At 42.8% G+C, this 12,357-nt stretch overlaps 1 non-coding gene across 1 annotated transcript; it reads right to left on the bottom strand.

Annotated features, from left to right (window-relative positions):
- Positions 1 to 12,285: 12,285 nt before the first annotated feature.
- trnam-cau (transfer RNA methionine (anticodon CAU)) lies at positions 12,286 to 12,357 on the bottom strand. The gene has a single exon. It is a non-coding gene; the product is annotated as a tRNA-Met (tRNA).

Raw genomic sequence — 12,357 nt, 5'->3', positions numbered from 1 at the left:
GAGGGGGTGTGAGCTGCCGCCTTCAACAGCTTTGTACCTGCGGTGCTTCGCATACTTAAAAGCCAAACAGCCCTATTGATTTGTTTGCTTTTCTCTGTCTCTCTCTGGCATTTTGTGCTCCTGACGCACACTCCTTTGAAGAGGAAGATATGTTTGCATTCTTTTAATTGTGAGACAGAACTGTCATCTCTGTCTTGTCATGGAGCACAGTTTAAACTTTTGAAAAAGAGACAAATGTTTGTTTGCAGTGTTTGTATAACGTTCCTGTCTCTCTACAACCTCCTGTGTTTCTGCGCAAATCTGTGACCCAAGCATGACAATATAAAAATAACCATATAAACATATGGTTTCTACTTCGCGGATTTTCTTATTTCGCGGGTGGCTCTGGAACGCAACCCCCGCGATGGAGGAGGGATTACAGTACTTTATATAGCTGAGCTGCAGTCCTAGTAACAGAGGAACGACTTGAAGATCTCTGCAGATATTCCAGTTGTACCTGCTATACTGGACGTGCTTCAGCAACAGTTCCATATTCTCATACGTTTCTTTCATATGTGCTGCATAGCCAACAGGTACTGAAGGATAAACATTGCCATACTTCGTGAGGGACTTACCCCCCACCCCCACCCTACCCCCAAACTATACCCCTTAGCCCTGCGATTTCTTAACACAGAAAAACGAGTGAGACACCATGTAAAATTCGCAAAATGATGCGGGATCCTGCCTAATTGAGTCTAACAGTACAAGAGCATAAATCAAAAATGAAATGAATGCGTCAAGGGTAAACCGATCTCTTACAATACAGAGAATGTCTGGTGGCGCTGAGCTTCCAGAACAGTCACTCATTCTGACCTTCCCACGCCGAATTCTTTCAATGCTTTCCTGATGACATTTTTGATTCTGATCTTGAACTTCTTGGGTTCAATCTATAACACGTCTTTAAACTTTATTTTAGTTAACTTTTCAGTTACTAGTTCACTGATACATATAATCCTAATGAAGGCTCAAGTGATTGCTTTTTGTGGTGTGTTCACTTCCCGGGTTCTCCCTGCATGGAGTTTGTATGTTCTCCCCGTGTCTGCATGGGTTGCCTCCCAAAGACATGCAGGTTAGGTGCACTGGCAATTCTAAATTGTCGCTTGGTGTGTGTGTGCCCTGCGGTGGACTGGTGCCCTGCCCGGGGTATGTTTCCTGCCTTGCGCCCGGGTTTGGCTCCAGCAGACCCTGTAGTTCGGATATAGCGGGTTGGATGATGGATGGAAGAATTACGGCAGCTCTTAAAGGGGGTCCAACTCCGTACTAGCAAGGTATACCTAATAAAGTGGCCAAGAGTGAATATCATTAACCACTATTACTACTACAGTATTTCATTATTGTATAATTACCGGATGTATGTTTTTTTTGGTCATTTAATGTGGGATCCCCTTTTTTGTGAAGCCTGGTTCAGGTGACCCATTTGCAATGGAAAATTTCTGTGGTGCATCGACACCTCCTTCCCTTGATGCCACAAGCACGTGATTATTTTGCTTAATGGTTAATCCAGCTCTGGATGTGGGAGTACACAAATTTAATTAAACGCAAATGAATTTCTAGGCTGCACTTTGTTAGATTCAGTAAGATTTAATTTAACAAAGGTAAACATATTAAAATGTTTTTTTCTGTGACGTCAATTATTAAGATGTGTTAACTTACAGTATATATTCACATTTCCCATATGTATGATTTGCCTTAAATGCAAATGATGCGCTATAAACGTAACGTGGATATTTTTTAATTGTCACTTTCACTGATTTATTTTTTATCTCGTCTAAAGTCAAAATTAACACTCCGAGGAGATCGCGTCCCACCGACTTCCGTTCTCGACACCTTAGGGCTGCGCTTCTGAGTCCTGACGCTCATTCAGACGCACACAAGCTCTTGGTTTCTTTTCTTTTTTTTTTTCTTTTCTTTTTTTTTTTTACCCATCACTGCTTCAGTGTTAATTAGAAACCGCCACACCGCTCCGGTGTTAACATCCCAGCGCTTTTCTAAGTGTTAATGTAACACTTTTTTTGGGACGGGCTCGTGTGTGCACTCGGAAAGTGTTGATTTTAACACCTCGGCTGTGGCAGCCTGCTGTGCGAGTGAAGATGGTGCCAAAATGCATTCTGATGTATTTTTGTGAAGGGATCGGAAAAAGGAGTCTTGTACTTCTTCTTCATCTTCATCTTCATCCACCCGCTTCCGGACACCCCCGAATGTAAAGTTTCTGGGACGGTGCGCTTATCCGTTCGGTTCTTATTATTCATTTTCAACTATTTAGAGACTGCAGTCCTTAAATCAATAGATGAGTCATTCTTTTATTTAAACGTGCTTCACACATTCCATGCTTATTTAGTATAATCTGAGCAAACGGGAGAAAAAAATAAACACAACGCACAAAGATCATTCGTCACGGCACCACGTTTATCATTAACAAGCGATACCGTTAATGTTCCACGACTGGGACGGCGCTTTATAAGAAATAACGGCGACAGTGACGTGCGCAGCAGACTCTTGATGGCCAGCGACTCACAAATGGGACGAGGGGCACTTTACAGGACAGCATTTGTTACATTTACTGTAATTTAATTCCTGAGCATATAGTATTGTGACGTGTCTTGCCATTGCATGGGCTATAGGGAAGGGAAGCAGTGTTGGGGTGGAGTCTTGAGGGAACCCTGTTTGTAAGGGCTTGGGGCACCTCCCTAGAGAGAGATGAGTGACAGGGATCTGGGTTAATTAATGGGGCGTGACAAAAAGGGGGGTGTGGCCGGAAGTTTGAGTTGGAAGCTGGAGAAAGTGGAGAACAGTATAAGGTGTAAAGAAGGGAAGTAACTGTTTTTAGAGTAAGAGAGGTAGATAGGACGAAGGTGATTGGTCTTTGTTATTTTGGAGGTGTCCCCGTGACCCAGACAACAGGCGGCTGTAGGCAGGGCCGGATTTATATGAAAAGAGGCCCTAGGCTATTCCACTTATGAGGCCCTTTCACCTTCCATTTTTAAGTTTGTAAATTACATGAGAGATAATAAAATACGTAATACGCGTTGATCTTAACCATTACATTTTTATGTTTGTTTATTAGTCATATGCGTAGAATTTCTCCTTATTTTCGGTTCAGTGTTTTAGTGTTCACTGTTTTTAGAATAGTGTAATTTTAATTTTGCTAACAATTTGAATGTAGGCCCTTCTTGATCTTGAGGCCCTAGGCTGAAGCCTAGTTAGCCTATAGGAAAATCCGGCCCTGGCTGTAGGGCACCGTTTATATCGCGGCAGATTGAATAAAAAGCCAGTCGGCATTTTGGAAGACTTCCCCGGACAAGCGGCTCCTGAGTGTGTTATTCGACGGGACGTCACAGTATCTAATATTATTGTGTGATTTTAATCTCACTGAAAATGTAAATGTAGGAATGGGGACATTATAATATTCGCAACCTTGGCAAAATGTCGATGATTGCTGATTATGTCAGCTGATACAAAAAACACACAACGCCCCTTCTAATGCACAAGCGCTTCGTTCTCCTAATATGACGTATATCTGAACAAAATGAAAGAACAAACAAATAGATTCCCATCTAATTACATGAAATGCCAAATTGACTTTAACAGCAAGAGTTCATATAACAGAGCATCGCTAAGACGCTAGATAGATAGATAGATAGATAGATAGATAGATAGATAGATAGATAGATAGATAGATAGATAGATAGATAGATAGATAGATAGATAGATAGATAGATAGATAGATAGAGTGCATGCGGAAAGTATTCACAGCACATCACTTTTTCCACATTTTGTTATGTTACAGCCTTATTCCAAAATGGATTAAATTCATTTTTTCCTCAGAATTCTACACACAACACCCCATAATGACAACATGAAAAAAGTTTACTTGAGGTTTTTACAAATTTATTAAAAATAAAAAAATTGAGAAAGCACATGTACATAAGTATTCACAGCCTTTGCCATGAATCTCAAAATTGAGCTCAGGTCCATCCTGTTTCCCCTGATCATCCTTGAGATGTTTCTGCAGCTTCATTGGAGTCCACCTGTGGTAAATTCAGTTGACTGGACGTGATTTGGAAAGGCACACACCTGTCTATACAAGGTCCCACAGTTGACAGTTCATGTCAGAGCACAAACCAAGCATGAAGTCAAAGGAATTGTCTGTAGACCTCCGAGACAGGATTGTCTCGAGGCACAAATCTGGGGAAGGTTACAGAAAAATTTCTGCTGCTTTGAAGGTCCCAATGAGCACAGTGGCCTCCATCATCCGTAAGTGGAAGAAGTTCGAAACCACCAGGACTCTTCCTAGAGCTGGCCGGCCATCTAAACTGAGCGATCGGGGAAGAAGGGCCTTAGTCAGGGAGGTGACCAAGAACCCGATGGTCACTCTGTCAGAGCTCCAGAGGTCCTATGTGGAGAGAGGAGAACTTTCCAGAAGGACAACCATCTCTGCAGCAATCCACCAATCAGGCCTGTATGGTAGAGTGGCCAGACGGAAGCCACTCCTTAGTAAAAGGCACATGGCAGCCCGCCTGGAGTTTGCCAAAAGGCACCTGAAGGACTCTCAGACCATGAGAAAGAAAATTCTATGGTCTGATGAAACAAAGATTGAACTCTTTGGTGTGAATGCCAGGCGTCACCAGGATCACCAGGCCAATACCATCCCTACAGTGAAGCATGGTGGTGGCAGCATCATGCTGTTGGGATGTTTCTCAGCGGCAGGAACTGGGAAACTAGTCAGGATAAAGGGAAAGATGACTGCAGCAATGTACAGAGACATCCTGGATGAAAACCTGCTCCAGAGCGCTCTTGACCTCAGACTAGGGTGATGGCTCATCTTTCAGCAGGACAACGACCCTAAGAACACAGCCAAGATATCAAAGGAGTGGCTTCAGGACAACTCTGTGAATGTCCTTGAGTGGCCCAGCCAGAGCCCAGACTTGAATCCGATTGAACATCTCTGGAGAGATCTTAAAATGGCTGTGCACCGACGCTTCCCATCCAACCTGATGGAGCTTGAGAGGTGCTGCAAAGAGGAATGGGTGAAGCTGGTCAAGGATAGGTGTGCCAAGCTTGTGGCATCATATTCAACAAGACTTGAGGCTGTAATTGCTGCCCAAGGTGCATCAACAAAGTATTGAGCAAAGGCTGTGAATACTTATGTACATGGGATTTCTCAGTTTTTTTTATTTTTAATAAATTTGCAAAAACCTCAAGTAAACTTTTTTTCAAGTTGTCATTATGGGGTGTTGTGTGTAGAATTCTGAGGAAAAAAATGAATTTAATCCATTTTGGAATAAGGCTGTAACATAACAAAATGTGGAGAAAGTGATGCACTGTGAATACTTTCTGGATGCACTGTAGATAGATAGAAAATTCCAAAGGGAAACCCACCCCCACTTAGCAACTTCACAAAACTACATTATGAACCAAAGACCACCCACCAGCACTCACACCCATAACCCCCGGCCATTCATCGACCCTGGAAAGCTCCAAAGGGATTCCCTCCACGTTTTCGACTTCGGAACTCCTTCCCCGTACCCATTCCTTGACCACAAAAAAGTAAAGAATCCCACTACTCCAATATACGACTGGTGGCATTAACTAAGGAGGTGCGCCCCTAATCAATGCTAAAGCTAGTGACACGCCTGGCGCTAAGCCCCTAGTCTATTTCTCTATCATATTTGGTTCAGACACGGAACGTTGCGCAAAAGCCCAAGGGGGCACCCCTCCAAGCCGCCATTTGATTTTATACATTGATAGATGATGCAAATACTTCGTGAGGGACTTACCCCCCACCCCTACCCTACCCCACCCCCAAACTATACCCCCTAGCCCTGCGATTTCTTAACACTGAGAAACGAGTGAGACACCATGTGAAATTCGCAAAACGATGCGGGATCTTGCCTAATTGAGTGTAACGGTATGGGGGCATAAATCAAAAATGAAATGAATGCGCCAAGGGTAAACCGATCTCTTACAATACAAAGAAGGTCTGGTGGCGCTGAGCTTCCAGGACAGTCACTCATTCTGACCTTCCCACGCCGAATTCTTTCAATGCTTTCCTGATGATATTTTTGATTCTGATCTTGAACTTCTTGGGTTCAATCTATAACACGTCTTTAAACTTTGTTTTAGTTAACTTTTCAGTTACTAGTTCACTGATACATATAATCCTAGTGAAGGCTCAAGTGATTGCTTTTTGTGGTGTGCTCCACCCATCCATTTTCTTAATCAATTTATTTCGGTCACATCGAGATGAAGGTGAAGCAAAACATGAAAGCATTAGCGCCTCTCGCGGTCAGTGCAAGCCCTACAGGCTAACATGTAGGGGCTACGACAGAGACACCAATCAGGCCAGTATGCTCGTCTTTGGAATGTGCGGGAACACCGAGAAAACCGAAATTAAGATTTGCAGCTGCTGTGTAGCACATTAACAGTCGGTATCCACCCCTTTTCATCAATTTACTGAATTGTTATTTTTCATTATAGACGAGTCCTATTCCGACAGTATGGACGGGAGAACACATTTATTTCCGACTAATCGGCACCTGTTTAAAATGTGCGGAAAAGAAGGAATCCAAAGGGAGAAGACCGATAGACATGGTGCTAACAGGCTAACTCCACGCTGTCAGACCCGAGTCCGTGCCGAAGAAATAAAGCGAGCAGCGCTGTCCACGGGCAGATGCGCTGAGTTCAAAATAGGTGAGGTGCATAAAGAGGAAGCTCAGCTCTTCTCTCTCTTAAGCTTCTTCTTCTTCTTTCGGCTGCTCCCGTTAGGGGTTGCCACAGCAGATCATCTTCTTCCATATCTTTCTGTCCTCTGCATCTTGTTCTGTTACACCCATCACCTGTTCTCTCTCACCACATCCATAAACCTTCCTAATGTCATCAGCAAACATCATAGTCCACGGGGACTCATGTCTAATCTCGTCTGTAAACCTGTCCATCACCATTGCAAATAAGAAAGGGCTCAGAGCTGATCCCTGATGTAATCCCACCTCCGCCACTCCTGCCCAGACCTCACCACTGTCACACTTCCCTCGTACATATCCTGTACATCTCTTACGTACTTCTCTGCCACTCCTGACTTCCTCATACAATACCACAACTCCTCTCAGTCACCCTGTCATTTGCTTTCTCCAAGTCCACAAAGACGCAATGCAACTCCTTCTGGCCTTCTCTAAACTTCTCCATCAACACCCTCAGAGCAAACATTGCATCTGTGGTGCTCTTTCTTGGCATGAAACCATCCTGCTGCTCACTAATCATCACCTCACTTCTTAACTGAGCTTCCATTACTCTTTCCCATAACTTCATGCTGTGGCTCATCAGTTTTATTTCCCTGCAGTTACTGCAGTCCTGCACATCCCCCTTATTCTTAAATATCAGCACCAGTACACTTTTTCTCCACTCCTCAGACATCCTCTCACCTTCCAAGATTCCATTAAACAATCTGGTTAAAAACTCCCTTGTCATCTCTCCTAAACACCTCCATGCTTCCATAGGTATGTCAGTTCTCTTCATTCATCAGCCTCTCCAAGTACTCTTTCTATCTGCTCAGCACACTCTCCTCGCTTGCGAGTATGTTTCCATCTTTATCCTGTATCACCCTAACCTGCTGCACATCTTTCCCAGCTTGGTCCCTCTGTCTAGCCCACTGGTCCTTTTCTCCCTCCTTAGTGTCCAACCTCTCATACAACTCATCATATGCCTTTTCTTTAGCCTTCGCCACCTCTCTCTTCACCTTGTGCCTTATCTCCTTGTACTCTTGTCTACTTTCTGCATCTCTCTGACTCTCCCACTTCTTCTTTGCCATCCTCTTCCTCTGTATACTCTCCTGTATTTCCTCATTCCACCACCAGGTTTCCTTTTCCTCCTTCCTCTTTTCAGATGTCACGCCAAGCACCCTTCTTGCTGTCACACTTACTACATCTGCTGTAGTTGCCCAGATGTCTGGTAACTCACCTCCTCCCTAAACTCAACCTTGCAGTCTTCCTTTTTCAACTTCCACCATTGGATCCTTGGCTCTGCCCTCATTCTCGTCCTCTTCTTGATCTCCGTCGTCATCCTACAGACCACCATCCTATGCTGCTTAGCTACACTTTCCCCTGCCATCACTTTGCAGTCTTCAATATCCTTCATATCAACTCTTCTACACTAGGGGGCTCCGCCCCCTGCTCGCTTCGCTCGCCAACCCCTGGTGTTGGGAATGACAAAGAGCGTGATGTATGAATGAGATATAGAATAGTGTGACGGTGTAGATGATGCAAATAGAAAGCAAACAATAAAGTGTGTGGCACAGTGTAAAGGTTTATTTGAAAATTTCTTTGTACACGCCGTTTAAGTGTAAAAGGTAATTCCAGCTCAGAACTTGTAAGGTCATTTAAGATGGTTATTGTTGTGATCAGAGTCAAGTTTGTCAGAGCTTAGAAAGAGTTGTGTCTCTCCAGGAAGTAATGGAATGACTTGGGTATTAATGTTTTCCATATTAATATTTTTTGGACATAATATAGTGCCTTGTGTTAAAAGGGGCATTTGGTCTAATGAGATTGCTGTTCCAAATGTCTCTGTAACTAAGTTGTCGCAGATAAAGGCTTGAGGAATTGTAATAATATGTGCCTGAAGTCCATCTGTATTGGTGAGTGTACCATCTCTCAGTTGTAATAAGCAATTGTTATGATCTGGTTCTGGACATCGTATCTTTTTTACTAACTGTATCTTTTGAAAGCAATGCCAATTGTCTGCGTATTTTAAGGTGCACTGAACAATAGCTGAGCGCATGGCATGTGGAAGAATAGATAATCACTGTCTAAAATCTCCTCCTCATAAAAGTACCTTTCCTTCAAATCGAATATTATTATTCATAAACGTTTGTAGAAGTTTATGAATGGTGTTGAGTAAGTGACTGGATGCCATTGTACATTTATCAATAAACAACATTATTTCAAGACGGATGTCACGTGCAGTGCCACCGTTAATGTTCATAGTGGATACCGATTTGTAGGATCTAATGCAGTTGATAAAGTTTTCACTTTCAGGTACATCATCAGTTAGAAGCTTCTGTAGATATTCAGGATATGAATGTAAAGAAGGCAGTCTAATTTGACCCTTTTGACAACAACGTGTAAATGTATTACTTGTATTTCCAGTTGTTTCTTCAGGGAAGTGAACTGAATGACAATGATTGCAAATGACATTCATTAATCCGAATGAATTTTAGTGGTGTATGTTTTTCTTGTGCCGTTTGAGAGGCGCGTTGTTGCATGTGTAGTATTTGGGACGTGTTGTTTTGGAGCTGTAATCGATTTGCCTGTGCTGTGTGAGAAGCCCGTTGTAGCCTTCGCTGCCATTAACGTATGTCTGAGACGGGAGGTGTTTTGTTTTGAATCCGTGCCTGTTGCGATGCAGCACTTTGATTGATAGTTTGCGTCATGTGGATCTAGGATGTAGATTTGTGCATATTTGCGTTGTTGATTTGTTTCAGGGTGCACTGTTCCAATGCGATGCAGTATTTGTGCACATATGCGAAAGTAGTATGGGCCATTGCCTTTTGGTGGCCTGATATTTACTCCGGTATATGCAAAAGCAAATGAACCATTGTAGGATCTAATGCAGTTCATAAAGTTTTTACTTTTAGGTACATCGTTAGTTAGAAGCTTTAGTTGAGCTTTGCGTTTTTGGAGTCGAGACATTTTTTCTTTTAGAAATATGGATAAGTAATAAGGAGAATTGCACTCACTGTTAATATGGAGCCTTTTCTGCGGTTGAACGGTTAATAGTGCCTTATTGTAATGAGATCCACCTATGCTGCATAGCCGTCTATTTTGTTGTTTCTTTCGTTTTCGTGTGTTTGTTCCTGTTATCCTTTCCTTTTCGTTTTGTACCCGTGACCGTGTATTCATGACTTGTTTCTTTCTCAGCATGCGAAATATGGATAAGTAATAAGGAGGATCGCAGTCACTGTTAATATGTTTCCTTTTCTGCAGTTGAACAGTTAATAGTGCTTTATTGTAAGGAGATCCACCAATGCTGACACCTATGCTGTCTAGTGTGAAGGTGTTGATGTTCACTTTAGAATATGTGGCTTTGGGTGTCACTTCTTATGGATGTGTGTGTGTGGGGGGGGGGGTTGAGGATTGTTGTCGCGCGAGCGTCTTCTTTCTTTTTGTGTTCCTGTGTCTTGTTGAATCCCCCTCTTTGTGTGTGTCCCGTCCCTTGCTTGTAGGGTCTGTGGGGTGGTTTTGTGTTCTTTTTTTTTGTGTTCCATGGGCTTGTTGAATCCCCCTCTCGGTGTGTGTCCCATCCGGTGCCTGTAGGGGGGGGGGGGGGGGGGGTGCCTTGCTGTTGTGCGTGAGCCTCTTTTTTTTTTTTTTTTTTTTTTGGTCTAGTTTCGTGTGCAATGTGTTTCGTGCTTTGCTTGCGTTTGAATACTTTTTTATGTGCCGTTTCCTTTTTTCGGTGCTCTTTGCGCCTCATTTCTCAATTTTTCCTGTGCTCACTCCTTTTTTCTGTGGTCTTGTACGCCTCTCGCGGCCCCTCATCCGCCTCTCTCGCCCTCTTCTCTCCGCCTTTCTCGGCTCCTCAGCCGACCCTCGCGGACTGTTTTTGCGCCTGCGCAGTACGTCTTTTTGCAGCTACGGCCCATTGCCGGATGTGCCTGCGTCCATCATCCGGTTTAGCATTCTCGGTTAGTAATATGGATAGGATGTAATCTACCTATCTATCTATGTGCATCTTCCTGCACTCTTGTACGTCACCCTATGTTCCTCCCTCTTCTCAAAATACGTATTCACCACAGCAATGTCCATCCTTTTGGCAAAATCCACTATCCTCTGACATTCTTCATTCCTCTCCTTGACACCATACCTACCCATCACCGCCTCATCTCCACTGTTCTTTTCACCAACATGCCCATTGAAATCCTCTCCAATCACCACTTTCTGTCTCTTGGGTACACTGTTCATCACTTCATCCAACTCGTTCCAAAAATCTTCTTTCTCTCCCATTGCACACCCAATTTGCAGGGCATATGCACTAACAACATTCATCATCACACCTTCAATTTCCACCTTCATAATCATTACTCTGCCTGACACTCTTTTCACCTCTTGACATACTGTTCTTTCAGAATAACTCCTACCCCATGTCTCCTTCTATCCACACCATGATAGAACAATTCAGATAGATAGATAGATAGATAGATAGATAGATAGATAGATAGATAGATAGATAGATAGATAGATAGATAGATAGATAGATAGATAGATAGATAGATAGATAGATAGATAGATAGATGTTAGTTTTAGTATAGTAGGCAGGATAGATAGATAGATAGATAGATAGATAGATAGATAGATAGATAGATAGATAGATAGATAGATAGATAGATAGATAGATAGATGTTAGTTTTAGTATAGTAGGCAGGATAGATAGATAGATAGATAGATAGATAGATAGATAGATAGATAGATAGATAGATAGATAGATAGATAGATAGATGTTAGTTTTAGTATAGTAGGCAGGATAGATAGATAGATAGATAGATAGATAGATAGATAGATAGATAGATAGATAGATAGATAGATAGATAGATATTAAAGGCACTATATGATAGATAGATAGATAGATAGATAGATAGATAGATAGATAGATAGATAGATAGATAGATAGATAGATAGATAGATAGATAGATAGATAGATAGATACTTTATTAATCCCAAGGGGAAATTCCCATACTCCAGCAGCAGCATACTGATAAAGAACAATATTAAATTAAAGAGTGATAACAATGCAGGTATACAGACAGACAATCAATTTGATTCCTCCTCCAATCCACCTGGCCTTACTCCCCTTCCATTTTGCTTCTTGCATTGCATACACAATATTTCAACCTTCCTTCTCTCCATCATATCTACTAGCTCTCTTCCCTTACCAGTCATATTGCCAACATTCAAAGTTCCTACCCTCAGTTCCACTCTCTTTACTTTCCTCCTTTCCTCTTGCCTCCGGACACGTCTCCCCCCTCTTCTTCTTTGGCCAACAGTAGACCAATTTCCGACAGCACCCTGTTGGCGGTCGTTGTTAAACCGGGGTTCGACCGATCTGGTATGGAAATGTGTATTGTTGTCCGCATATTGATTTGGCAAAGTTTACACACCGGATGCCCTTCCTGACGTAACCCTCCCCATTTATCCGGGGTTGGGACCGGCACGAAGAAACACACTGGTTTGTTCATCCCCTGTAAGGGGGTTAAAGAGATAGCAGAGGATGGTTTCGATCCATCGACCTCTGGGTTATGGGCCCAGCACGCTTCCGCTGCGCCACTCTGCT

This window comes from Erpetoichthys calabaricus, chromosome 10 (assembly GCF_900747795.2).
Source record: "Erpetoichthys calabaricus chromosome 10, fErpCal1.3, whole genome shotgun sequence".
In the NCBI taxonomy this organism is placed as follows: Eukaryota; Metazoa; Chordata; class Cladistia; order Polypteriformes; family Polypteridae; genus Erpetoichthys; species Erpetoichthys calabaricus.
Note: the sequence above shows the minus strand (reverse complement) of the source record. Positions and strands in the feature narration are given on the sequence as shown.